The sequence below is a fragment of the Bos grunniens genome, chromosome 7, assembly GCF_055505025.1.
Source record: "Bos grunniens cultivar Pamir isolate PY7600 chromosome 7, Bosgru_T2T1.0, whole genome shotgun sequence".
NCBI classification, from domain to species: domain Eukaryota; kingdom Metazoa; phylum Chordata; class Mammalia; order Artiodactyla; family Bovidae; genus Bos; species Bos grunniens.
In genome coordinates, this window is record NC_141171.1 from 55,104,140 (window position 1) to 55,131,411 (window position 27,272).

Here is a 27,272-nt window from a genome sequence, read left to right on the forward strand (position 1 = left end):
AGGTTCTCCACTCAGACTAGCTTCCTGGACGTGGTTAACCATATAATGACCAAATCCATACTTTACTGTGGAAAATTCTTCAAGAGATAGGAATACCAGACCACCTGACCTGCCTCCTGAGAAATCTGTATGCAGGTCAAGAAGCAACATTTAGAACTGGACATAAAACAACAGACTGGTTCCAAATAGGAAAAGGAGTACGTCAAGGCTGTATAATGTCACCCTGCTTATTTAACTTATATTCAGAGTACCTCATGAGAAACGCTGGGCTGAATGAAGCACAAGGTGGAATCAAGATTGCCGGGAGAAATATCAATTACCTCAGATATGCAGATGACATCACCCTTATGGCAGAAAGTGAAGAAGAACTAAAGAGCCTCTTGATGAAAGTCAAAAAGGAGAGTGAAAAAGGTGCCTTAAAACTCAACATTCAGAAAACTGAGATCATGGCATCCAGTCCCATCACTTCATGGCAAATAGATGGAAAAAATGGAAACAGTGACAGACTATTTTGGGGGGCTCCAAAATGACTGCAGATAGTGACTGCAGCCATGAAATTAAAAGATGCTTGCTCCTTGGAAGAAAAGCTATGACCAACCTACACAGCATATTAAAAACCAGAGACATTACTTTGCCAACAAAGGTCCATCTAGTCAAAGCTGTGGTTTTTCCAGTAGTCACGTATGGATGTGAGAGTTGGACTATAAAGAAAGCTGAGTGCTGAAGAATTGATGCTTTTGAACTGTGGTGTTGGAGAAGACTCTTGAGAGTCCCTTGGACTGCAAGGAGATCCAACCAGTCCATCCTGAAGGAAATCAGTCCTAAATACTCATTGGAAGGACTGATGCTGAAGCTTCAACACTTTGGCCACCTGACGAGAACTGACTCATTAGAAAAGACCCTGATGCTGGGAAAGATTGAAGACAGGAGGAGAAGGGGACAACAGAGGATGAGATGGTTGGATGGCATCACCAACTGGATGGACATGAGTTTGAGCAAGTCCCGGGAGTTGGTGATGGATAGGGTAGCCTAGTGTGCTGTAGTCCATAGGGTCACAAAGAGTCAGGCACAACGGAGTGACTGAACTGAACTGAACACTGTGTTCTTTGTAAACCAAACCTCGTTTCACATCAAAAAGCTACCAGGTATCTGGGTCTGTGTGCTTCACTATAATTTTCTATCAGAATATCAGTAATTGCACATTCAACCAGACAGACTGGCAGGCAATACAGGTCACACATTTAGTCAGAAGGACCATGGGACATGGTGAAGGCTGTGACAAAGTAGAAAGCACAGGTCTTGTGTACAGGAGGCAGATTGTTCCCCCAGATTGTTGCTATGTGACAAAGTAAGCCCAGTGGTATAAGACCTGCTAACTTTTCAAAGGAAGCCTACAATCTGGATTTTGATGTAAATTCCCTCAATTTGTAATGGTTCACAATTAATCTTTGTTTAAATCCATGGGCCAAAAACATTGGTGGGTTAGAATAAGGCATACATACCACAAGTTTGCAATCTCTGGAATTGATAGAACTACTTTCTATAGCCACCTGTAATTTTGAAGATTTTTCCACAGCTTAAAAATGGGACCAAATTTAATCTTCCACCCTTGCCATGTACCCTTCTTTTTTTAATATGCTTTATTTAATTATAGGCTGAATTCAGGAAAGTGCATATATCATAAGTGCACAAGTTCACAAACTGAACATACATGTATAACACTCAATTCTGGAAACAGAACATGATCTGCCTTTTGAAAGCCCTCTTCCAGTCAGTACCACAATATTAACATGATTGCAGACATATTTCTGTTATTCTTCTAAGTAAAGCCAAATTCCAACCATCTCATCATCTGTCATCCCCTTCTCCTCCTGCCTTCAGTCTTTCCCAGCATCAGGGTATTTTCCAAGAAGTCAGTTCTTTGCATCAGGTGGCCAAAGTATTAGAGTTTCAGCTTCAGCATTAGTCCTTCCAATGAATATTCAGGACAGGAAGCCTGGCATGTTGTAGCCCATGGGGTCTCAGAGTCAGACACAACTGAGCAACTGAATTGAACTTAAAGTCAAATTAATGCATCAAATGAATATTGGCTGTGCACAAATTAGTTACAGTAATAGTACAGGTACTACTACATTACTATAATATTGCTATAGCACAGCAAACTGGATTGCCAAAAGGCAAAGTCTACATATAGAGTTGCCATACTAGGAACCTTGGTCTGATATTTCAGACAATGTATCAGCAGAGTTAAAATAACGTCCAGGGCTCCCTGGGTGGCTCATTGGTAAAGGATCTGCCTGCCAATGCAGAAGACACGGGTTCAATCCCTGGTCCAGGAAGATCCCACATGCTGCAGAACAACTAAACCTGTGCACCACAACTAACCGCAACTATTGAGCCCAGCTGCCACAACTACTGAAGCCCACATGCCCTAGAGCTCATGTTCCACAAGAGAAGCCACTACAACGAGAAGGCAAGCACTGCAACAAAGACTAGACCCCACTTATCGCAACTAGGGAAAAGCCCAAGTAGCAATGAAGACCCAACACAGCCAAAAATAAATAAAGGAATATTATTTATTTTTAAAAAAGACAGCCCTTTAAAAAATAACCTCCCTGACCTAATTTTCTACTCACTTTGCTGATAAAAGCAATGCCAAAGGAAAGGCTTTGACCTTATAGCCTTTGTGTTACCTAATCCATGTCATTTGCACCAAATGCTTCCCTAACTACATGTTTAGGTAAAATCCAAATCTATGTATAGTTTCCCAGTCTCTATGAAAGGAGTACCAAGATGCTATCAATTTTTTTTTTATGTAATCAGCTCTCTGTATAAAATGCAGGACTTTTTTCATAAAATCAGCTCTCTGTATAGAATTCAGGACCCTGTATAAAATGCAAGACATTTGTATAAAATGCTTGTATTTATCTTACAAAGTTTATGTCAAACCATCAAAAGCCCGGCTGTGCTTTGCCTCCTTAATGCATTTGTCTTTCTTCCTTCAGCAGTCATCCTGCAGTTTAATTTTCTGTTCCTCACATCCTTTGTTTTGAAAGCAACCTGAACCTGGCATCAGTTTTTTTTAAGTGAGAAATAAATAGTCTGTGATGTATGTTATGGCACATTTGGCACAAGACGCTAAAACAAAGACAGGGCTTTGTGGGTTTTTGTATCAAAACACATGCCAGCACTTGGCGAAAGCAGTCCTGGTGAACTTACCATAGACTGCAATCGCTTCTTGATTGATTCAGCTGCTGTCCATCTGTTCTGGCTGTCCGCTGCCATTCCAAGCTGCTCCTTCTCCACGCCCAGCTGCCAGGCAGAGAAATCACCACAATTTACACTCCCAGTGCACAGTCCCCAGCCCCGCTGTCTGGATTTTCACATATTGACTGGAAAAGGGCATCAAAAATGCCTGAAATCCCACTTTATTAATAATCTATGAAACACAAGCAACACTGAGATGGCTTTTCACCTATTATATGTAAAGTTTGTTTGCCGTCCTCATTGTTTGACTAAAATGACCTGTTTGAGGAGAATGAGGAAATGGAAATTCTTACATTGCTGGAGGCAGTTAAACCCATCCAAACCCATCCTAATCTGGTAGGTAGGATTTTGGTCTCTGTGGCTTTTGCTCCTAACATGGCAAAAGGGACTTTGCAATGGAATTGAGGCTACTAATCAATTGGCCTTACCATAGGGAGACACTTCTGTATTATCAGATGGGCCCAATGTGATTACAGGAGCCCTGAAGACCAGAAGAGACAGAGATGTGAGGAGGAAGCTTTGATGCCATGGCTGGTTCTGAGATACAGCAGGTTCTGGGCAGGTATTGGTGAATGAGTTCTAGGGATAAGGGCGGCCCCAGCTGACAGCCATCAAAGACACAGAACCTAGTCCTGCAGATGTGCGTGCACGTGTGTGCTCTGTCATGCCTGACTTTTATGTGATGCCCCCATGGACTGTAACCCGCCAGGCTCCTCTGTCCATGGAATTTTCCAGGCAGGACTACTGGAGTGGGTCACCATTTCCTTCTCCATCTGCAGCTGTGAGGAAATGAATTCTCTCCACAGCACAAAGGAGCTTGGAAACAGATTCTCCCCATAGAGTTTCCAAGAGGGAACATAGCCTGCTGACACCTGCTTCTGGCCTTTTGAGACTCAAAGCAGAGAAACCAGCCAAACCCTTTGGATATTTTACCTACATAACCCTGAAATAATGAACATTGTCTCAGTTCACTAGATTTGCCTTACTTGATCATGGCAGTGTGTTAGTCAGGGCTCTCCAGAGAAAACAGAACCAACAGGATAGAGCTGTATTCAAGAGGAGACATTATCAGAATTGGTTCCAGTGTTAAGAATGAGGGATTTCCAGGTGGCTCAGTGGTAAAGGATCCACCTCCAATGCAGGAGACGGGGTCAATCCCTGGGTGGGGAAGATCCCCTGAGGTAGGAAATGAAAACCCACTCTAGTATTCTCGCCTGAAAAATAGTATGGACAGAGGCGGCTAGCAGGCTAGAGAGTCTGGCATGACTTAGCCACCAAGCACACACACACATTACGAATGAAGCCAGAGAAGTCTGACAACCTGCCACCTACAACCTGGAGACACAGAAGAGCCACTGGGGTAATCCAGCCCGGGCCTGTGACCCTGAGAACCAAGGCACTTCTAGTGTAAGTTTCTGAGTCCAAGGGCCGAGAACCTGGAGCTCTCCTGTCCCCGAGGAGGAGAAGAAAAACGCTCCGGCTCAAGGAGGACGAGGTTGGGTCATAACCCCTCCCGCTCCCCCCGTGGACACAACGACTCTACAGCAACGTCAGATCAAACAGGAACGGCTGGGACATAATCTCCCCATAAACACCGTCCCCAGCACAACCACCCACAATCAGGAGTGAACAGAAAACCCAGAGCTTCTCCCTGAGGAGCAGAGTTTGATCCCCACACACGGTACCCTAACTTTCAAAACCTGTACCTGAGAGTCGGTTCCTCAAAACATCTAGTTTTGAAAACCAGCAGGGCTTGTGTCCATAGACCACAGGCTACACTAACCTTGGAGACGCCTCTTAAAGGGCTCACAGTTGAACTCACCCAGATAAAGTTTAGTGAGGCGGTAGCCTCTGGAAAGAAGCCCAGACTGTACGTGGTGGTGGTTTAATCGCTAAGTCGTGTCTGACTCTAGGGGCCTCATGGACTGTAGCCTGCCAGGCTTCTCTTTCCATGGGATTCTCCAGGCAAGAATACTGGAGTAGGTTGCCATTTGTTCACCTGAAAGGTGTATGTCTGACAGGAATCTAATTTGGCACACAACCAGGGGCCTACTGGTTGACAGGCACCATCTCCAAGCTCCAGCCAGTGGAGGCATCTTTTCTTTTTAAAAAAATGTTATACTGAGTAGCAACAGCGCCAGACCCCACTTGAGGTGCTCCTAGCGGTTTTGTCAGTGTTGTTTCTCCAGTGGCGGCAGCTCTTGCCCGGGAATCAGAATGAGTCCGGTTAGTGTTCCTCCGCGGAATCTCTCTCCGGCGGCGAATGCAGCCTAAATCGTCTGAGTCCGCGATGAACAGAGAAATGGAACTAGTCCATAAACTCTATCGGTGGCTTGCGCTTTGAAACTATAGAAGAAAGTTTGAGGAACAAGCAATGAGGAAAACTTACAGATGTAGTAATGAGGAATCCTGCAAGTAAAAGATAAGAAAGGTTTGATTTTGTAACTTTTTCATCCATGGCTGAGGTTGAGGCTGCCATGGCCACAGAACCTCATTCAGTTGATGGGACAGTGGTTGAGCCAAAATGTGCTATTGCAAGAAGGGAATCTAGAAAGCCAGGGGCTCATGTAACTATGGGGCTTCCCACTTGGTGCTCATGGTATAGAACCCCCCTGCCAAAGCAGGGGACATGAGAGACCCAAGTTCGATCCCTGGGTCGGGAAGATCCTCTGAAGGAGAGCATGGCAACCCACTACAGTATTCTTGGTTGAAGAATCCAATGGACAGAGGAGCCTGGCGGGCTACAGTCCATGGGGTCACAAAGACTTGAACACTGACTAAAGCAACTTAGTATACACACCCACGCATATGTAACTGTGAAGAAGCTGTTTGTTGGTGGAATAAAGAAGATGCTGAGGAACATCATCTTAGAGCTTACTTTGAGGAACATGGAAAAATTGATACCATTGAGATAATTACTGATAGGCAGTCTGGAAAGAAAAGAGGGTTTGAATTTGTTACTTTTGATAACCATGATCCTGTGGATAAGATTGTGTTGCAGAAATAACATGCTATCTTGGTCATAATGCAGTAGTTAGAAAGGTTTTGTCTAGACAAGAAATGTAGGAAGTACAAAGTTCTAGAAATGGGAAAGAAGGTGACTTTGGTTTCAGATTCTCATGGTGGTGGTGGGGGGGTGTGTGAAAATTTTGGACTAGAGCCTAGAAGTAACTTTAGAGGAGGGTCTGGTGGATATGGAAGTCGTGGTGGATTTGGGGATGGATAATGGGTATGGAGGAGGACCTGGAGGTGGCAGTTTTGGAGATAGCCCTGGTTATGGAGGAAAAGGAGGATATGGTGGTGAAAGACCTGGATATGGCAACCAGGGTGAGGGCTACAGAGGTGGTGATGACAACTATGGAGGAGGAAATTATGGAAGTTATGAAAATTATGATTTTGGAAATTATAACCAGTAGCCTTCTAACTATGATCCAGTGAAGAGTGGAAACTTTGGTGGTAGCAGGAACATGGGGAACCATACGATGGAAGAGACTCTGGTCCAGAAGTCTTCAGAAGAAGTGGGAGTTATGGAAGTAGAAGCCAATATTGAGCTTCTTCCTGTTTGCCACAGGAAGAGGTCTCACTGCAGGTAACTAATAAAGAAATGGCCAACCAGAATCCTCAAGAAATAAGAAATTCTGTACCATCTGAAAGTAGTTCTTGTTGGTGCCTTGATTTTAAAAAGCACTCTAAGAATAAAGGGACATGCTTTCTGATAAAAATAATAGACTTCATTTGGGACATATTCTTAATATAAAACAATTACAAAGTGAGGATAATCACTCACCTAGAGCCAGACATCCTGGAATGTGAAGTCAAGTGGGCCTTAGAAAGCATCACTACGAACAAAGCTAGTGGAGGTGATAGAATTTTGGTTGAGCTGTTTCAAATCCTGAATGATGATGCTGTGAAAATGCTGCACTCAATATGCCAGCAAATTTGGAATACTCAGCAGTGGCCACAGGACTGGAAATGTCAGCCTGGCATGCTGCAATTCATGTGGTTGCAAAGAGTTGGACACGACTGAGCAATTGAACTGAACTGAACATCAAATCAGCTAGAAAGATAAATGTATCATGTTTTGAATTAGGTTTTGTGAGTAGACAGATTAAAAATCTATTTTAAATATAAACTTTATTAAAATAAATAGTCATATTCAAATACTTGGTGTAATGTTTACACATAGAATGTGAATCTTGTTATATGAATATTAAGTTGTCTAAAAGATTGTCATCCCCTCGATTTATAAAGCAATTTCACAAAGCAATGCATATTCCCATTTCCCTTTCAGTTCAGTTCAGTTATTCAGTCATGTCTGACTCTTTGTAACCCCATGGATTGCAGCACACCAGTCTTCCCTGTCCATTACCAACTCCCGGAGCTTACTTAAACTCATGTCCATTGAGTCCATGATGCCATCCAACCATCTCATCTTCTGTCATTCCCTTCTCCTCCTGCCTTCAAACTTTCCCAGCTTCAGGGTTTTTTCCAATGAGTCAGTTCTTCACATCAGGTACCCAAAGTATTGGAGTTTCCACTTCAGCTTCAGTCCTTCCAGTGAATATTCAGGACTGATTTCCTGTAAGATGAACTGGTTGGATATCCTTGCAGTCCAAGGGACTCTCAAGACTGCAAGGATATCCAAGGGACTCTAAAGAGTCTTCTCCAACACCACAGTTCAAAAGCATCAATTCTTCAGCGCTCAGCTTTCTTTATAGTCCAACTCTCATATCCATACTAGATGGACTTTTGTTGGCAAAGTAATGCCTCTGCTTTTTAATATGCTGTGTAGGTTGGTCATAGCTTTTCTTCCAAGGAGCAAGCGTCTTTTAATTTCATGGCTGCAATCACAATCTGCAGTGATTTTGGAACCCCCCAAAATGAAGTCTCTCACTGTTTCCATTGTTTCCCCATCTATGTGCCATGAAGTGATGGGACCAGATGCCATGATCTTAGTTTTCTGAATGTTGAGCTTTAAGCCAGCTTTTTCACTCTCCTCTTTCACTTTCATCAAGAGGCTCTTTAGTTCTTCACTTTCTGCCATAAGGGTGATGTCATCTGCATATCTGAGGTTCCTTTCAATAGTGATAGATAAATGAGAAAAGCATTGTGGACATTATTGCCTCTCCCTAATAAAGTGCCATTCTTTATACACTGTAAAAAAAAAAAAAAAAAGCTTTATTATCTTTTTTATTTCCCCTGCCCCTGTGGGTACTATCTATATGCTTTCCTTCTGCTCATTCCAGTTGACAGTTGAGGAATTTTTTAGCTCTAGCTGATGGGATCCATTTTTTCTTTCTTTTTTGTTTTCTTTTTCTTCTCTATGTGTGCCTTTTCTTCTGTATATGTGAATGTTCTGAATATATGAAGCAAAATTTGTTTGCCTTCCCCATATTCATTCCTACTTCTTCTGAGTATAGCCCCTAATTTAAACTAGGAATTTCCCTTGCCCCTACCTCATGGGACATGCACTTCTCCTTCAACTCAGGCTAAGCAGTGGCTCTTATTTCCATGATAATTGTAATTGATTCAGGAATGAATACATGAACCTAATAGACCAATGAGATGCCATAAAATTTTGACTGGCAATCCTTGAGTAGAAACAGTCTCCTTTTTTCACTGTGAACTTGAAAATAAGCAGGAGCTGAAGCAAATGCAGCCATTTTGCTACTATGAGAAGCATGGGAATTGAATCACTACAATGAAGAAAGCCTATGGACATTGCTCAAACTCAGGATGAAGCCGTAACTGAAGCTAGCCTTACCCTTTGTATTATTTATATCTATGAAATAATAATTGCCCTTTTGCTTAAGTCCTTGGATATATGGGATACCACTTACAAGGAGATCCAACCAGTCCATTCTAAAGATCAGCCCTGGGTGTTCTTTGGAAGGAATGATGCTAAAGCTGAAACTCCAGTACTTTGGCCACCTCATGCAAAGAGTTGACTCACTGGAAAAGACTCTGATGCTGGGAGGGATTGGGGGCAGGAGGAGAAGGGGACGACAGAGGATGAGATGGATGGATGGCATCACCAACTCAATGGATGTGAGTTTGAGTGAACTCCAGGAGTTGGTGATGGACAGGGAGGCCTGGAGTGCTGCGATTCATGGGGTCACAAAGAGTTGGACATGACTGAGCAACTGAACTGACTGACTGAACTGACTTACAACAAAAAAATGTCCTCATCTCGACACCATCCTGTTCTACTTTCTGTTTTCAGCTCTAAAATGTTGAAAGATTGAATTTAAATTCTCAGAATTCAAAACTCAAAAGAAAAGATAATATGATCTAATAAATTTAATAATGTACTTACATTTGATTTCAAATATGATAAAAATTAATCTATATCTTCAAATATGCCTGAATTAGAATTTTAAATAAAAACATCCTTTATTACAAGGGATGTATGATAAGGTAATTAAGAATGATTGGGATGATTTCCTTTCTCTTTTAAGCTACTTTGATTAACCCTATTGTTAGTTTTCTCTTATTTACCTAATCTGACACTACAGATCTGGAGAGAAAATGTGTGAAGGGTAACAGAAGAGAAAAAAGTCAGCAATTATTCTGACACTTAAACATCTGTCAGAGACCTCTGATCTGATGGAGGAACTTTGATTTTAGATATAAATTTCCTTTTTTGCATTCTCGCCAGTTTTTTCCTTCAATAACACACTGGAACATATCATGTCATATACTCAACATGTGGAATGAAGAAAGATTTCCTAAAGGACCCTTGGCTGCCTTTTGCTCCCCTGGAGGAAATTCCCAAAGAGTTAGGTTGACAGCATGTTAAACAGGCATCATTCATCTGTGTGACAGTTCAGCATCTCACCACATTTAAGAGTAAAAGAATGAGAGCCCCTGATTTCTTCAGGCTAACTTTGGGGTTACATTACTAGATGCCAAAATGTCCACATTAAGATGAAAAATATTTAGTCAGCTATCTAGATATTCTCAAGTATACAGATGTTTGACATAAGCATAGCCTTTGGTGACACTATTTGGATATTCCCATTCCTTTTGATCATTAAGCATTTATCATCACTTAAGTGCCAGCCACATAGGAAGGATTGACACATGCCATTGTTCCTGCCCCTCATGAAGTTCACTGTCTTAGTGGCACACAAGTTACATAGTAAACCACAAGAAAGTATGAATGATTAATGTATCCAATTTGGATACTTTAATTGCACAGAGTATTAACATTTGACTCAAAGCAAGACTTCTAGTTTATTCTGTGTTTTTGTGCAAATGAGAACAAGATGCCTCATTCTCTAGGCAAACTCAATCTACATCAGAACACATAGCATGGGGAGCAGAGAGCAGGGTAACATCTGCACATCTATACACAGACTCATGTGGCATAAATAACATTTTATAGAATGAGAAGCCCAATGGTAGGAACATCTAGGGTTAATTAATTCTGTGCCTTGACAGCTCTGTCAAGGACCTAATGGGTGTTTTCCATTTTTCTGCACTGGCATCATTAGCATGCTATCTCTTATCTGCAGGCTTATCCCTTCAGGGCTTCAAAAGAGCTTTGAGCGTAACTTTTTCATGCAACTCCATCCAAAGTCAAGAAGGCATCTGTTTTAATCAAGGTGGCAAAACCTGTCCCAAAAGCACTTCAGAAAACTTCCCTTTGTTTTTCATGAGCCTTAACTGGGTCATCAGCTTATTTCTTAAGTCAATCTTTAATACTGTTACATAGGTGGAATGGGGGAAAGGAGTCCAAAATGGCGGTGGCTAAAAGACAAGGAAGGTCAAAGGAAGGTCCGAGGACCATAGTGAAGACTTCAGGCAGAACAAAGAGCACTCCTGGCTAAGCCCAATTTGCATAGGGCAGGCGCAGGTGGAGGAAAAAACATATAAGAGGAAGAGCCAAAGCACTTTCTTACAGACTCTTTCTCTCCCGCATGCGTGCACTCTCTCTCTCTCTCTCTCTCACTCTCTCTCTCTCCCTCTCTGTGCACTCCTCTACTCTCTTCTCTTTGAGTCTTTGGGTTGGCATGCCCTCACACTTCGAGAATGGATTCTCCTGCTATCTTCTAAATAAAATAGAGCTGTAACACTGATTTGCCTAAGAGCTATAACACGGTTTGTCCAAGACCTGAGAGCTGTGACGCGCCAAGGGCTTTAATGTCCGTCACTCCAAATCTTTGTTGTGATGAGACAAAGAACCAAGGAACATACATTCGCATGACAATACCAAGGGATGAAGTACCAAGTTTGGTTGGGGCCAGTCAAGATTTCCCACCTGGTGATAGGGACAGAAAATTCCCCAACCTCACAGAGTTATCCAAAGCTTTAACAGAAGTGGAGTTTTGTTAAGAAAAAGAATAATGGAATGGCTTGTGGGTTGACAATAAGTAGTGCTTGCCACAAATTCATAAAAGAGATAATCAAAGTGCCACAAAGAACAGGAAAAAAAAGACAATTTGACTTTTCCAATTTCCCAGAGATACTGATTTTGGAATTGTCACTTGATCAGTTCAGTTCAATCACTCAGTGGTGCCCAGCTCCTTGACAAGACCCCACAGACTGCAGCACGCCAGGCTTCCCTGTCCATTGCCAACTCCCAGAGTTTACTCAAACTCATGTCCATTGAGTTGGTGATGCAATCCAACCATCTCATCTTCTGCCATCCCATTCTCCTCCTGCATTCAATCTTTCCCAGCATCAGGGTCTTTTCAAATGAGTCAGTTCTTTGCATCAGGTGGCCAAAATATTGGAGTTTCAGCTTTAGCATCATTCCTTCCAATGAATATTCAGGACTGATTTCCTTTAGGATGGACTAGTTGGATCTCCGTGCATCCAAGGGACTTTCAAGAGTCTACTCCAACACCACAGTTCAAAAGCATCAATTATTCGGTGCTCAGCTTTCTTTAGAGTCCAACTCTCACATCCATACATGACTACTGAAAAAACCATAGCCTTGACTAGATGGACCTTTGTTGGCAAAGTAATGTCTCTGGTTTTTAATATGCTATCTAGATTGGTCATAGCTTTTCTTCCAAGGAGCAAGCACCTTTTAATTTCATGGCTGCAATCGCCATCTGCAGTGATTTTGGAGCCCCAAAATATGAAGTCTTTCATGGTTTCCACTGTTTCCCCATCTATTTGCCATGAAGTGATGGGACCAGATGCCATGATCTTTGTTTTCTGAATGTTGAGCTTTAAGTCAACTTTTTCACTCTCCTCTTTCACTTTCATCAAGAAGCTCTTTAGTTCTTCTTCACTTTCTGCCATAAGGTGTCATTTGCATATATGAGGTTATTGCTATTTCTCCTGGCAATCTTGATTCCAGCTTGTGCTTCATCCAGCTCAGCATTTCTCATGATATACTCCACATATAAGTTAAATATGCAGGGTATAATAAACATTATACACCTTTGATGTACTCCTTTTCCTATTTGGAACCAGTCTGTTGTTCCATGTCCAGTTCTAACTGTCGCTTCCTGATCTGCATACATATTTCTCAAGAGGCAGGTCAGATGGTCTGCTATTCCCATCTCTTTCAGAATTTTCCACAGTTTGTGTGGTCCACACAGTCAAAGGCTTTGGCATAGTGAATAAAGCAGAAATAGATGTTTTTCTGGAACTCTCTTGCTTTTTTGATGATCCAGCGGATGTTGGCAATTTGATCTCTGGTTCCTCTGCCTTTTCTAAATCCAGCTTGAACATCTAGAAGTTCACAGTTCATGTCGTGTTGAAGCCTGGCTTGGGGAATTTTGAGCATTACTTTACTAGCGTGTGAAATGAGTGCAATTGTACGGTAGTTTGAGCATTCTTTGTCATTGCCTTTCTTTGGGATTGGAATGAAAACTGACCTTTTCCAGTCCTGTGGCCACTGCTGAGTTTTCCCAATTTGCTGGCATATTGAGTGCAGCACTTTCACAGTATCATCTTTCAACATCATCACATGTCACTTGTTACATGAGAATTATTCTCAGATGAAGAAGTGATGGAAATAAATTTCACAACAAAGAGTATGAAAAATTATGAATATGAAGTTTATGATAACATGATGAGACAAATTCTTTGTACATTTATACAGGTACCCCAGAGAGACACTGTATGAAAACACTAAAAGAGAACTTTTTTTTTTCAGAAGTAATATATATTTTTCATTAAAACACACACAAGCATGTTTTTTTTTAATCTACAAAAAATATATAACTAAATAAAAGGGGAAATTATTGTTTCTCATAGTTGGAAGTTCAGACCTAGAGGCTTAAACTATGCTGTGCCCCTCAGTTGTAGCTTGTATTCTTTTCTGTGCCAACAGGCTTCATCTACACAGTAGGGACAATGGTTTTCAACAACTGTAAATCCAGATCTGCAGGCTTAACACTCCCAAAGTCAAGTGCAGGTTTCTCTCCCTTTGGTGCATTTTAGATATAGAGAAAGACCCGGAATATTACCTGGATCAGTTACTCTTCAACCAGTCAGAGTTACCAGGAGGGTGGGAATTCCCATGTAGGTCACTGGTCCTCTTCTATAGCTACTATGGTGGGTAGCACCCTTTCTCCTAAAACACCCCAATGAAACAAACTCAGGAGGCCACATTTTACATGATACCATGTATGTGAATCCTTCAGTATAGGCAAATACAAAGGGATAGAAAGTAAAGTAGTAGTTGCCAGAGTCTGCTGCTGCTCCTGCTGCTAAGTCACGTCAGTCGTGTCCAATTCTGTGCGACCCCATAGACGGCAACCCACCAGGCTCCCCCGTCCCTGGGATTCTCCAGGCAAGAACACTGGAGTGGGTTGCCATTTCCTTCTCCAATGCATCAAAGTGAAAAGTTAAAGTGAAGTTGCTCAGTCGTGTCCAACTCTTAGCGACCCCATGGACCGTAGCCTACCAGGCTCCTCCGTCCATGGGATTCTCCAGGCAAGAGAACTGGAGTGGGGTGCCATTACCAGAGTCTAGGTTGGGTATATGGAGTCAAGAAAGAGGAATGACTACTAATAGAGATGGGGTTTTATTTTGGGTTGGTGAAAATTTTCTATAAGCAGACCATGGTGAGGCTTGCACAACTCTGAATATATTAAAGACCACTGAAGTGAATACTTAAAGTAGATAAATTTTATGATATGTGAACTATATTTCAATAAATTAAAAAAAAAAGACCAGCTCTATATGTGTGACTTGTAATATTACCATCTAGAGATAATCATGTTAATATTTTTGTGTATATCCTGTAGACTCTTCTCGAGTCATGATACATAATATGTACTTTAATGTTAGTATTATTCTATCATACACACACAACATAATTGATTTAGCTATTCTTTCCTTAAAGGAGAAAACTTTTCAAAGTGTGCTGACTCTGTTTCTGTTTGTTTTTATATTTTAAAGTTAGGATGACAGTCTGATTCATGCCCAAGACTTTATAAAACTCATTATAGGGAAAAAAGAAGAAAAACACAAACATTAATCTATTTATTTTTAAAACTACAGTTGTCATAACAATTTCATGTTGCCTTGTAAATGGAACTCTTTTGCGCGTCTTGCTATATTTAGAGCATTTGTTACCATAACAACAAGATGTAGTTCACCATATAGAAACTCAGCCCAGGGGGCATTCTCTATCAGAAGTCTTTCCATTATGTTACAACTATGAAAGACAGTTCTATAGATGATTAAGTCCAATCTTCTGCTCTGAGAAAGAGTGCTCTAACACTTTCAAGAAGATGGACTATAAGCTTACTTTATAAAAATGAAAAACAAGGTTTGGGGAATCATTTCAAAATTTGGTTCATGATTCTACAAGCAAGGTGGAAATGGCCTAACCTGCAGGCATTCTTTGTGTAATACCATAGTAAATAATTCCCTCTTTGATTTTATCTTTCCCTTGGTATGCCAAAAAATGGGACCCAAAAAGCCTTTCTCAACTCCAGCCCTTATTAAACATGGCTGGGCTTGATTCCTTAATCCCAAAACATACTAACAATATGCCTCTTTGGTCACAAAAAAAGATAATTTCCTTCTACAAATTAGCTTTGCCTCTTATAATTAATACCAGTGATATTTAACCTTCAAGCTCAACCCTATCTTTGAGACTCTGATGGAACTCAGACCCTCTTTCCAGAAAAATGCACATTAATACATGAATTTGTATTCAAAGTTCAGGGTTTCATGGGTTCTCTGAAGCCCATCTATATTCTTCTAAGGTTAAGATTCCTGATATTCCAAGATATTTTTTTCTTTCCACTTCATTCATTCATGGATACATTCATTCATTCACTCACTCATTCATTCACCCAGCCAAATATGTGACTTGTGGCATACCATGCACAGCTCTCAGTCCATTACAGTCATGGTATCTTCTGTTGCACCCAGGCTGTGGGTACCTGCAGGCTCTAGAGGAGTGTTATTCTCTGTGCTGTGTCACAATGCCATTCTGTGACCTGGGAGAGAGATTCTTCTTGCTCTGCAGAAGAGTGAGTTACCTTGTTTAACACACTCCTGCAGCATCATTTCCCTCAGGATGGATAGCCCCTTGTAGCTCTGTGAAAGCCTTTTCCCTAGTAACACAAGGTTTTGGAGAAAACACCTGATTCTGGATCAGAAGGCTTGCACTTAGCCCCAGCAGTACCTCTTTTCAACCACACATACCTTGGCAAGTCATGTAATGTCTCTAACTCAATTTCCTCCTCCATGAGATACAGCTAATAACTACTGCCTCACATCACCTTCCTCTTGGAGTGTGAGTAGAAAGTAACAAGACAATGTACATGAAAGCATTTTGTAAGCCACGTAACAAATGATTATTTGTATCACTGTTGTTATGCAACTGGTGTTGAAAATAAGAACTGCATCTTCACTTTGAATCTAAAGAGTTACAGAGAGGGTCAAGAGATCACTCCTAATCAGAGTTCTAGTTTTCTATTCTGAATTCAAACAGAGTTATTCAAATCAAGTTATTGAAACAGATCAAGTAGCACATTTCTAAAACTATGGGACCTCTCTTGAGGCGATTCTTAACCTCTTATTTGTAGTGCACTGCATTGGAGTGAATTACATGCACACACCAACATTCTCCCCACAGAAACTTAGATATATTGTAGGTGTTTTCACAATGAAAGTACACTTTATAATTGTTTTTCTTGAGAGTATCTTGAAAGACTTTTGCCAGTAGAATTAGGATTCTTTTGGTGGCAAGTAATAGAAACCAACTCTGTTTAACTTCCAGATGAGGAATTTATTTTCCAGATGCAACAGGGTCCTGTAGATCGCTTGAGTTGGCCCGAGTGGTCAGGAGGGGCTGGGGCTGAGATCCAGAACCCTCAGAACTTCACCTGTTTGTGTGGTGTGCTCACATGGCTCCTGGCTGTTTCTCATCAGATCAGCTTCCTTGGAATCTCTGGTCCCATGGCAGGCAGATGTGAGTGTATGCAACTCTTCACTTGACATGTCTGCACCCAGCTCCTTAGACAGACCTAAGCTAGCTCTCTGTCTCAATTCCACATCCTCAGAAAAGGGGTTCTGATTGTATCCTCTAAACAGGAATTAGATGACAGCGATCTTACAAGCCTATAGCTTCACTTACCTCCAGGAGAAAATAACTTTATTACCTAGAACTGAAGCCCAAAATATCCAAGACTCTTCTGACTGGCCAGTGTAGGTTACATGTCTCCCCTGGACCAATCAAGTGTGAGAGGTGGAATAGTTTGAACAATATATAGGGATACAGTGTGGAAATGAGGGGCAGACAAAACAATGTATCTAGCCAATGTATACATGTACCCACCTCTTTCTACAGGTTTCTGCCATAGTACTTATCACCCTCACCCTTACTGACAAAGTAAAATGAGGAAAGTCAGACCCTACATATCTGCCAGAAGGTGTATCAAAGGTACGTCTGTGTGAAGCACCTAAATTCTGAGTTTCTTTCCCTGTGTGATTAAAGTTTTTTCATTGTATCAGATTTACAAAATTTGGAAAGCTCCAGCTGGTTCTTTCTTCTCCTCTCTCCTCTCTAAATCTCTGGAGGAAAAGATATTGCTAACTGTAAGGAAATGAGAAAAAGCCAAGTCTCTGCTGGAATCATGGACAGAGAAGAGCTGTATTTAAACAACTGCTGTTTTAGTTCTCACAAACATTTTCTTTGAGGGTATTTTCCATTAAAACAAACAAACAAACAAATAAAAACCTCAGAGAAAAAGTAAGGGCCTTAGGAAATCAGTCTCAAATGGTAGGATTTCAGGCATTATCAACAGGCAGGGTGGTGATGATCTGGATGAGCAAAAGGCAGAATCCTCCAGCAAAAGGCAGAACTTCTAAAATCATGGCAGGATGGGGGAAAGCAAAGGGATATTGTATCAGTACAGGAAGACAACAGACTATTTCACAGTAACTTTTTTCTTTTGACTTACCTGGTGTCTCAGATGGTAAAGATCTGCCTACAGTGCAGAAGACCCCAGTTTGATCCCTGGGTTGGGAAGATCTCCTGGAGAAGGAAATGGCAATCCACTCCAGTATTCTTGCCTGGAGAATTCCATGGACAGAGGAGCATGGCAAGCTACAGTTCATACAGTCCATGGGGTCGCAGAGTCGGACACGACTGAGCAACTAACACTTTTGCTTTTCTTTTGATTTTTATCTCTTAAGTTTTTAAATTGAGGTAACATTGGTTTACAACATCATATAAGTTTTATGTGGACAACTTTGTACAGTTGACCCTTGAACGATACAGGTTTGAACTGTGCAGGTCCACTTATATGTGAGTATTTTTCAGAAAATAGGTAATATGATACTACATGATCCATGGTGGGTTGGCATCCCTAAGCCTCATGTTGTTCAAGGGTGAACTGGAAGTAGACTTCTGCATACACCACATACATCAGTTCAGTTCAGTCGCTCAGTCGTGTCTGACTCTTTGCAACCCCATGAATCGCAGCACGCCAGGCTTCCCTGTCCATCACCATCTCCCAGAGTTCACTCAGACTCACGTCCATCGAGTCAGTGATGCCATCCAGCCATCTCATCCTCTGTCTTCCCCTTCTCCTCCTGCCCCCAATCCCTCCCAGCATCAGAGTCTTTTCCAATGAGTCAATTCTTTGCATGAGGTGGCCAAAGTACTGGAGTTTCAGCTTCAGCATCAGTCCTTCCAATGAACTCACCAACAAAAGTTTAGTTTCCATCTGTTACCATACTGAGAGAGTCGATTCCTAGGTAGGTTGATAAGAAGTCTGGGGTACCCCAGGAGGAGATAGGGGTGTGGAATTCTCAAGGAGGAGGAAAGGACAAACACCTTTTTTTCTCTACATTCCTTAGTCTTAGTCACATAAAACGTTTTTTTCTTTAAACCCTGAACTGATGATTACCCAACAAAAAATTCAGTTTAAAGTCTGTACTAAGGATTATATAACAACAATGTGTCTTGCTTGAGGACAGTTTCTCCTTCTTGAAAACCTCTGGACTAATCCTATTATCTTAGAATGTGTATTATGGGAGTGGGTCTGGTAAAATCTTTCTATTGCTAGCTCTAATTCTGTTATCGTATATTGTGGGAGTGGGTCTGGTAAGACCCTTTACTGTAATAAGGTATATAACTCCCTTGCTAAAACTAATGAGGGGGGCACTCTCTGCCCCCCTTCTGATATCTGTGTCAGAAGCTTTCTCATTAATTTTTCACATTAATAAAACTCTGCCACACAAAAGCTCTTGAGTAATCAAGCCTGGTCCCTGGTCCCGAAGCTAAATCTTCTTTGGAGATCACAAATCTGACACCATTCACTGTGAGCTATCAGTACAGTTGGGCCCAGTTACCCTTCTTGCCTTCCCCACATAGTAACTTTTTCAGAGGGCAGTGCAAGAATTGTTACTCCATTTCCTAGTGCTAAAATATGACATCACATACAAACTGTGGCTTGCATTTTATACCCGAGTATACGTAGGTACTGTAGATATTCAGGATCAGGGAAATCAATCAGGCTGATGTTCATTTTGCAGATGCAGTTAAGGGGTTCACAATGAGCTTTTACTTGAATCAATTTTTTTTTTTTTTTTAGTTTCTATTTACCATTAAGAACCAGACATTTTACAACTCTGTTAAGTTAGAAGCTAAATTACAGAAAAATATTATCAAGTACAATGATTTTCTCTTCCATCTGGTAGGAAAAGATAATCCAGAAATTTATAGCTTTCTTATCCTAAAGGATGTTCACCAGCTGTGTAACCAATTGAGCATTCTTATTCTCAGCCTTAGTTTCCTTTTTCCATTCATTCCCTGTAAAACCCCGGTTTTTCATATCATCTGTGGGATTTGCTCTGTCATTCTTGTAGTGCTCTCATTAAATGTATTCTTGTATTCTTGCATGAATACATAAAACACTGACAAATGTTCACTGTTTGCATTAAAATAATGTTTTAATATGTTGACAATAATAACTTGGGTTTCCTTGTGGGCTCTAATTTCCTATTTCTTACTTCCTTTCCAAATCCCTTGCCAGCTTTTTCAAAAGGTAGATTCTGGGTCTCTTCCCAGAAATTCTGATTCAGTGAGATCTTGGGGATAAGTATTTTAAAATGTTTTCCTTGTGATTCTAATATATTACTAAATTTAACTCAATACTTTGATTAATATTAACAGTAATAATACTAAAACTATTATTTATTGCATTAAATTATGCTAACATCAACTATTGCACATTTACTGATTATATAGCCCCTGTGCTATTTGCACTTCATTCTCATTCTGCCATTTAATTTTACCTAATCTCTATCCAATCCCTAGAGATACAGAACTCCTTTGGAAAGCTACATTTGATCATTTAGGCTACAAGGCTAGCGAGGTGTGTGTGTATGTGTGTGTATGTGTGCTCAGTCATGTCTAACTCTTTGCAACCCCATGGACTGTAGCCCACCAGGTTCCTCCATCCATAGAATTTTCCAGGCAAGAAATACTGGAGTGGGTGGCCATTTCCTACTCCAGGGAATCTTCCCCACTCAGGGCTTAAACCCACGTCTCTTGTGTCTCCTGCACTGGCAGGCAGATTATTTATTGGGAAGCCGAGAGGCTAGATACTTGGTCTTATACAAAAAGAAAGCCTTATAAAGTAAAAATAATAGTATCTGACCTTAATCAACCCTTTCTCTTTGCCAAGGTCCCTACTAAGGAATCAACATTTGGGTGCCTATCTCTTTGTCGCTGATGGAAATGCAACGTTTTTGCATGATCCATCAGTTAATTAATTCATCCAAACAGCATTTGTCAACCATCAGCCATTTTCTAGTTACTGCCCTAGGGACGTCAAGGAAAAAGTATCTTACATTTAAGACACTTATCTGGCTTACAAGGTCAGGGAATTACCTTTTATCTAAAAATCAGCCCTTGGCCAATTGTGGTATTTTTGTCTATACTCCCAACACCTGCCTAGGATTGGGAGCTCCTAAATTTATGATCTTGGATGATAATGAATGTAGAGGGATCTGTCGAGACCTGACTACTTCTAAATCTCCTGGGCACTTGTTAAGAGGAAATTATTTTATCTAATATTATCTCTACCTCCACCCCCTAACCCTTGCAACCTTTTTCTCTCAAATAGAGTCTGGTGGAAGGTTCAAATTAAATCTTTGGTCAATAGTTAGATGGTACATAGGACTGAAAATCCCAAGAGTTAATGAGTAGAATTCAGGAGATCTTTGAACTTGGATGGGAAAAAGTATATCTTTATTTTCATTAACCTCTAACTAAAATGAATCTTTAATTATGCATGTTGATAATGTCGACTAAAAAAGATATACAACTTAAGAGTTGTGAGTTAAGTTTTATTTGGGGCAAAATGAGGACTGCAGCCCAGGAGGCAGCAACACAGATAGCTCTGAGAGACTGCTCCAAAGCAGCAGTGGGGGAAAGTCAATATATAAGTTTTTGGTGAAGGGGGAGTTCAATACCATGAAGTACTCATTTTACAAAAGGGTTTTTGTTAGTCATGAGGATCTGATGTGACCATGAAGGGATTTAGTGCTTCTCTAGATATGGGGAGATGTAAGGATTGAGCATCTGGTCCCATCACTTCATGGGAAATAGATGGGAAACAGTGGAAACACTGTCAGAATTTATTTTTTTGGGCTCCAAAATCACTGCAGATGGTGACTGCAGCCATGAAATTAAAAGATGCTTACTCCTTGGAAGAAAAGTTATGACCAATTTAGATAGCATGTTGAAAAGCAGAGACATTACTTTGCCAACAAAGGTCCGTCTAGGCAAGGCTATGGTTTTTCCAGTGGTCATGTATGGATGTGAGAGCTGGACTGTGAAGAAAGCTCAGTGTCCAAGAATTGATGCTATTGAACTGTAGTGTTGGAGAAGACTCTTGAGAGTCCCTTGGACTGCAAGGAGATCCAACCAGTCCATTCTGAAGGAGATCAGCCCTGGGATTTCTTTGGAAGGAATGATGCTAAAGCTGAAACTCCAGTACTTTGGCCACCTCATGCGAAGAGTTGACTCATTGGAAAAGACTCTGATGCTGGGAGGGATTGGGGGCAGGAGGAGAAGGGGACGACAGAGGATGAGATGGCTGGATGGCATCACTGATTCGATGGACGTGAGTCTGAGTGAACTCCGGGAGTTGGTGATGGACAGGGATGCCTGGCATGTTGCGATTCATGGGGTCGCAAAGAGTTGGACACAACTGAGCGACTGAACTGAACTGAAAGATTGAGATCATAAAATCTGTTCCTAAAAACATCCAACTATCTAAATACCTGTACCACCAGACTCCCTGGAGCACAGAGTGCCTCACTCCACCCTGAATTCCCTCAGGAGTTGTTGAAGGTCAATAGTTATAGGAGCATGGGGACAATCTCCAAAGAGGCAGATGGCAAATGCCTTTGTTGTTCAGTAGTTGGCAATGCTCTTGGTAAGCGCCAGTTTGCAGTTGACAATAGCAAGCCACAGTACTGTAAACAAGCCATGGCTTTGTCATCATTACAAAGTCATTTTTTTCATATTACTTGTAGGCATCTGTTAATACTGTTCATCACTTTGGTATTATATTTATTAGACTAGCTGTTAAGTAAGTAAGTAAATTCAGTCACTCAGTCGTGTCTGACTCTTTGTAACTCTACGGACTGCAACACGTCAGGCTTCCCTGTCCATCACCAGCTCCCGGAGCTTGCTGAAACTCCTGTCCGTTGAGTCAGTGATGCTATCCAACCATCTCATCCTCTGTTGTTCCCTTCTCCTCTTGCCTTCAATCTTTCCCAGCATCAAGGTCTTTTCCAATGAGTCGATTCTTCGTATCGGGTGGTCAAGATTAGCTGTTAGATCTTATTATTTAGTGCAAGAGTAAAGAATCACATAATTACTAAATTACATCAGAGATTTAAAAAATATATATTTTGCAAACTTTATTTCCATATAATCAGTTTTCTTTTTAAACCTGCATTTTACACATTAAAAAACATTATTCTAGGGCCTCCCTGATGGCTCAGTGGTAAAGAGTCTGCTTGCCAATGCAAGAGACATGGGTTTGATCCCTGATGCAGGAAGATCTCACATAGCTAGGAGCAACTAAGCCCACACACCACAACTACTGAGGCCCGCATGCCCTAGAGCCCATGCTCCACAACGAGAGAAGCCACTGCAATGAGGGCAGGCACACCACAACTAGAGACTAGCTCCTGCTCACCGCAACTAGAGAAAAGCCCACGTGCAGCAACTGAGACCCATCATGTGCCTGCATGCTAAGTCACGACAGTCGTGTCCGACTCTGTGCGACCCCATGGACTGTAGCCCACTAGGCTCCTCTGTCCATGGGATTCTCTAGGCAAGAATACTGGAGTGGGTTGCCGTGCCCTCCTCCAGGGGATCTTCCTGATCCAGGGATTGAACCAGCATATCTTATGTCTCCTACATTGGCAGGTGGATTCTCTACCACTAGCACCACCTGGGAAGCCCCAGGATACATCACAGCCAAAAATAAATAAATAAATAAGTTTAAAAAATCATTCTGAGAATCCAAGGCTGTACTCTCTCCAACAGCACACATTAAGAATCTTTACCTATCCCTTTCTCTGTGCTCAGTTCCATGATACTGCACATGCTATGTAATATAGAGAAATATCAGATATGTGACATGCACAGAAGATATCCCAAAGCTATCATCATTATCTAACTTCATAAATGTCACTGAGTACAGCAGGTAGGAATCTCCATACAAAAAGTTCAGTGTGCAAGCAGTTTAACTAACTTTTTCACAAGAGGCTGTGATGGAAACCAGCCTCAGTCAATTCAGTGTGCACCTCTCCTTTTGAGGTTGGCTATCTGTTTTCCTGGTGGAGGGGTAGTGTAGCTCCCACAGGGCTTTGTGGGACAGGTTTACCTGCTGGTGGTCTCCTCTGCTTTGATACCCTCAGCCCCACCTGATCTCAGTACCCCAGGTGCCAGGGGGCTGCTGGATGGTGCTTGCTCCTAGTCTCAGTTCTGTCCAGTTCAGTCACTCAGTCGTGTCCAACTCTGTGACCCCATGGACTGCAGCAAGCCAGGCCTCCCTGTCCATCACCAACTCCCGGAATTTACTCAAACTTATGTCCATTGACTCAGTGATGCCATCCAACCATCTCATCCTCTGTCATCCCCTTCTCTTCCTGCCTTCAATCTTTCCCAGCATCAGGGTCTTTTCAAATGAGTCAGTTCTTCGCATCAGGTGGCCAAAGTATTGGACTTTCAGCTTCAGCAGCAGTCCTTCCAATGAACAGTCAGGACTGATCTCCTTTAGGATGGACTGGTTTGGATCTCCTTGCAGTCCAAGGGATTCTCAAGAGTCTTCTCCAACACCACAGTCCAAAAGCATCAATTCTTCGGTGCTCAACTTTCTTTATAGTCCACTCTCACATCCATACATAACTACTGGATAAACCATAGCCTTGACTAGATGGACCTTTGTTGGCAAAGTAATGTCTCTGGTTTTTGATATGCTGTCTAGGTTGGTCATAACTTTTCTTCCAAGGAATAAGTCTTTTAATTTCATGGCTGCAGTCACCATCTGCAGTGATTTTGGAGCCCCTCCAAAAGAAAGCCTATCATGTTTTCACTGTTTCTCCATCTATTTGCCATGAAGTGATGGGACCAGATGCCATGATCTTAGTTTTATGAATGTTGAGCTTTAAGCCAACTTTTTCACTTTCCTCTTCAACTTTCATCAAGAGGCTCTTTAGTTCTTCTTCACTTTCTGCCATAAGGATGGTGACATCTGCATATCTGAGGTTATTGATATTTCTCCCGCAATCTTGATTCCAGCTTGTGCTTCCTCCAGCCCAGCGTTTCTCATGATGTACTGTGCATATAAGTTAAATAAGCAGGGTGACAATATACAGCCTTGACGAACTCCTTTTCCTATTTGGAACCAGTCTGTTGCTCCATGTCCAGTTCTAACTGTTGCTTCCTGACCTGCATACAGATTTCTCAAGAGGCAGATCAGGTGGTCTGCTGTTCCCATCTCTTTCAGAATTTTCCACAGTTTATTGTGATCCACACAGTCAAAAGCTTTGGCATAGTCAATAAAGCAGAAATAGATGTTTTTCTGGAACTCTCTTGCTTTTACAGTGATCCAGCGGATGTTGGCAATTTGATCTCTGGTTCCTCTGCCTTTTCTGAAACCAGCTTGAACATCTGGAAGTTCAAGGTTCACATCCTGCTGAAGCCTGGCTTGGAGAAGTTTGAGCATTACTTTACTAGCGTGTGAGATGAGTGCAATTGTGCGGTGGTTTGAGCATTCTTTGGCATTGCCTTTCTTGTTCCTGATTCAGGGTTGCTTTAATGCTGTCTCTGATTGCTGAGCCTAGACATGTGTGCGGGGAACATCCTGCTCTTCTCAAGCCATGCCTAGAAACTCTTCCATTTCTGTCCTGGGTCCATCTTCCCACAAGCACCACAGAGCTATTTCTTCTCAGGAGTCTCATCCTTTCCCAAAGCAAAACCAGAAGCAGGGCACAGCTCCTGTCTCCTCTCAATCTCCCTAAATCACAGGATTTTTGTCAGTCACTCCTAGAACTTCATCCAGCTGAGCATAGGTCAGCAGCATGGAAGTGAAAGAAAGAGTAAAGGGCCATTTTTTCCCAGATACACCCTTGAGTGTAAGCTTCCTTACTCTTTCCTCACCTACTCTTAATTAGAGAAACTTTCCAGTCTGGAAGTCTAGGAAGCTTTGCTCGTACCTTCTCTGTGCCCAGTTTCCTTCATCCTACAATCTGAGATGCAAAAGCAGTTTTAAAAACTCAAAAACCTTTGCTCTGTCTCCTCCCCCCTGAGGCAGTCTCTCAGCTTGGTGGCCAAATTTAGGGAAGAGTCAAGGGGTTCACAGGAAATACCAGTGAAAACACAGCAGGAGGCTCCAAATGTTTTCCCACCACAAAAACATACAAATCACCTCTTAAAAGCATGAACTCCAGCTGACAAAATTAACCTATGCCTTCTCACCATCAATGCGAAATTCTATTAGTGAGCAGAAACTAACAACGATGTGATGAGAGTGTTGGCTGCTTGGAGAGGCTCACTCATTAACTGAAAGACTTACTTCTGTGCAATGTGCTGTCAAGTTATAGGAAGAGTCAAAATGGGTACTCTGTAAGATTAACCTTGTGCCCCATCATCTGGTACAAGAGGCTCTGTAAGCCCCAGCTTGCGTAAGTTTGCCTCCCCTATACTCTGCGTAAACATCCATCTTAGCTCAAGGAAAATTACAGAGATGGAGCAGTGAGTAGGAAGATTTCCCTGCCTAGTCTAGGCTCTGAAGGGATGAGGTCTGAAGGAGGAAATAGGAGTGGGTCTTCTTCACAAAAAGACAACAAACCTTTGTCGGAGGCAGGAAAGCAGAGTCCCTGTGGTGCTGACTGGCTGCTTCTACCTGAGCTGTGGGCTGGTCCACACGGGGCTGGCTGCAGGTGGGGCAGTGTCTGTCTGAGGACCAGTGTCTGGCTGCCCCTCTGCAGACCTGAGGGGCCCGGTTGGGTTTATGGCTCCCGGTCAGGAGTGCATTTCCCTTGGTTAAGTGGCCAGGTCAAGATGTCACCACTTACCACATTACTATCTGGTAACCTTTTCACCTCATGTGGATGAGCTTTTGGAAGCCAGAAACCATGTGTTATTCATCCATGGCCCTTCACCCTGCACAGGCACTAGCCCACAGGACACACGCCACAGTACTCACTTCCCAAGGTTTGCTCAGCCCTCCCATTGTGTGAGGTTCTGGGCTTACACTTGAAATGCACTATTCTATTTCATCCTCATGAAGAGCCTCTGAGGTACAGACAGCACCTCAGAGAAAAGCAGCTCGTCACCTCAGGTCACACACCTGGTAAAGAACAAGGCCAAGATTTGAATCGGGAGTGGCTGACTTCCAAGGCCTGGCTCCAAAATACCTACAACGCTAAAGAGAAAGCCTGAGAAGCATTCCATGATTTCTCTGTGCATCTGGAGATGCTGTAAACTCAGAACCCTTGGGGACCTTCCCGGGACAGACCCCTCCTCGATGTCCTCTGCTTTAGCTCCTCTGAAGTACCTAGGTAACAGAATCTGATACACATTTCCTGAGTTGTAACCTGCAAGTACTGTTGGTGGGAGTATGGACCACGGCAACTTTTTGGGGAGGAATTTGGCTTAATTTAATTAACTTAGTTTTGCACAAACCACAAACCCAGTGACTCAGAAAAGCTGTTCTAGTGTATATGTGCCAGTGGGATTCTCTCTCAAAAGGACTTATTTTGGGTTTTCATAGAAATATTGTCTGCCATGGCAGAAAGTTGGAGGTACCCATTAGCAGGAGAAGGAGGAAGGAAAAGGTGATCGGTCCACACCATAGGTTATTATGTAGCAGTCAGGGAAAGGTGGGGCTTTCCTGGAGGCTTAGCGGTAAAGAATCCACCTGCAATTCAGGAGCTGCAGGAGACGCGGGTTTGATCCCTGGTGGGGAAGATTCCCTGGAGGAGGGCATGGCAACCCCCTCTAGTATTCTTGCCTGGAGAATCCCATGGACAGAGGATCAGGG

The 27,272-nt window shown here is 42.1% G+C and overlaps 1 long non-coding RNA gene and 1 pseudogene across 1 annotated transcript in view; one reads left to right on the forward strand and one right to left on the reverse strand.

Annotated features, from left to right (window-relative positions):
- Nucleotides 1-3,827, reverse strand: part of LOC147369584 (uncharacterized) — a 41,977-nt gene extending 38,150 nt beyond the window's left edge. Inside the window, exons 1-2 of the long non-coding RNA XR_015167612.1 lie at nucleotides 3,696-3,827; nucleotides 3,220-3,312 (exon numbers count right to left, since the gene is read on the reverse strand). This is a non-coding gene — a long non-coding RNA (uncharacterized LOC147369584). The remainder of the gene's footprint in view (nucleotides 1-3,219; nucleotides 3,313-3,695) is intronic.
- A 1,730-nt stretch (nucleotides 3,828-5,557) lies between these two features.
- Nucleotides 5,558-6,817, forward strand: LOC147369586 (heterogeneous nuclear ribonucleoproteins A2/B1 pseudogene; annotated as a pseudogene).
- The last annotated feature ends 20,455 nt before the right edge of the window (nucleotides 6,818-27,272 follow it).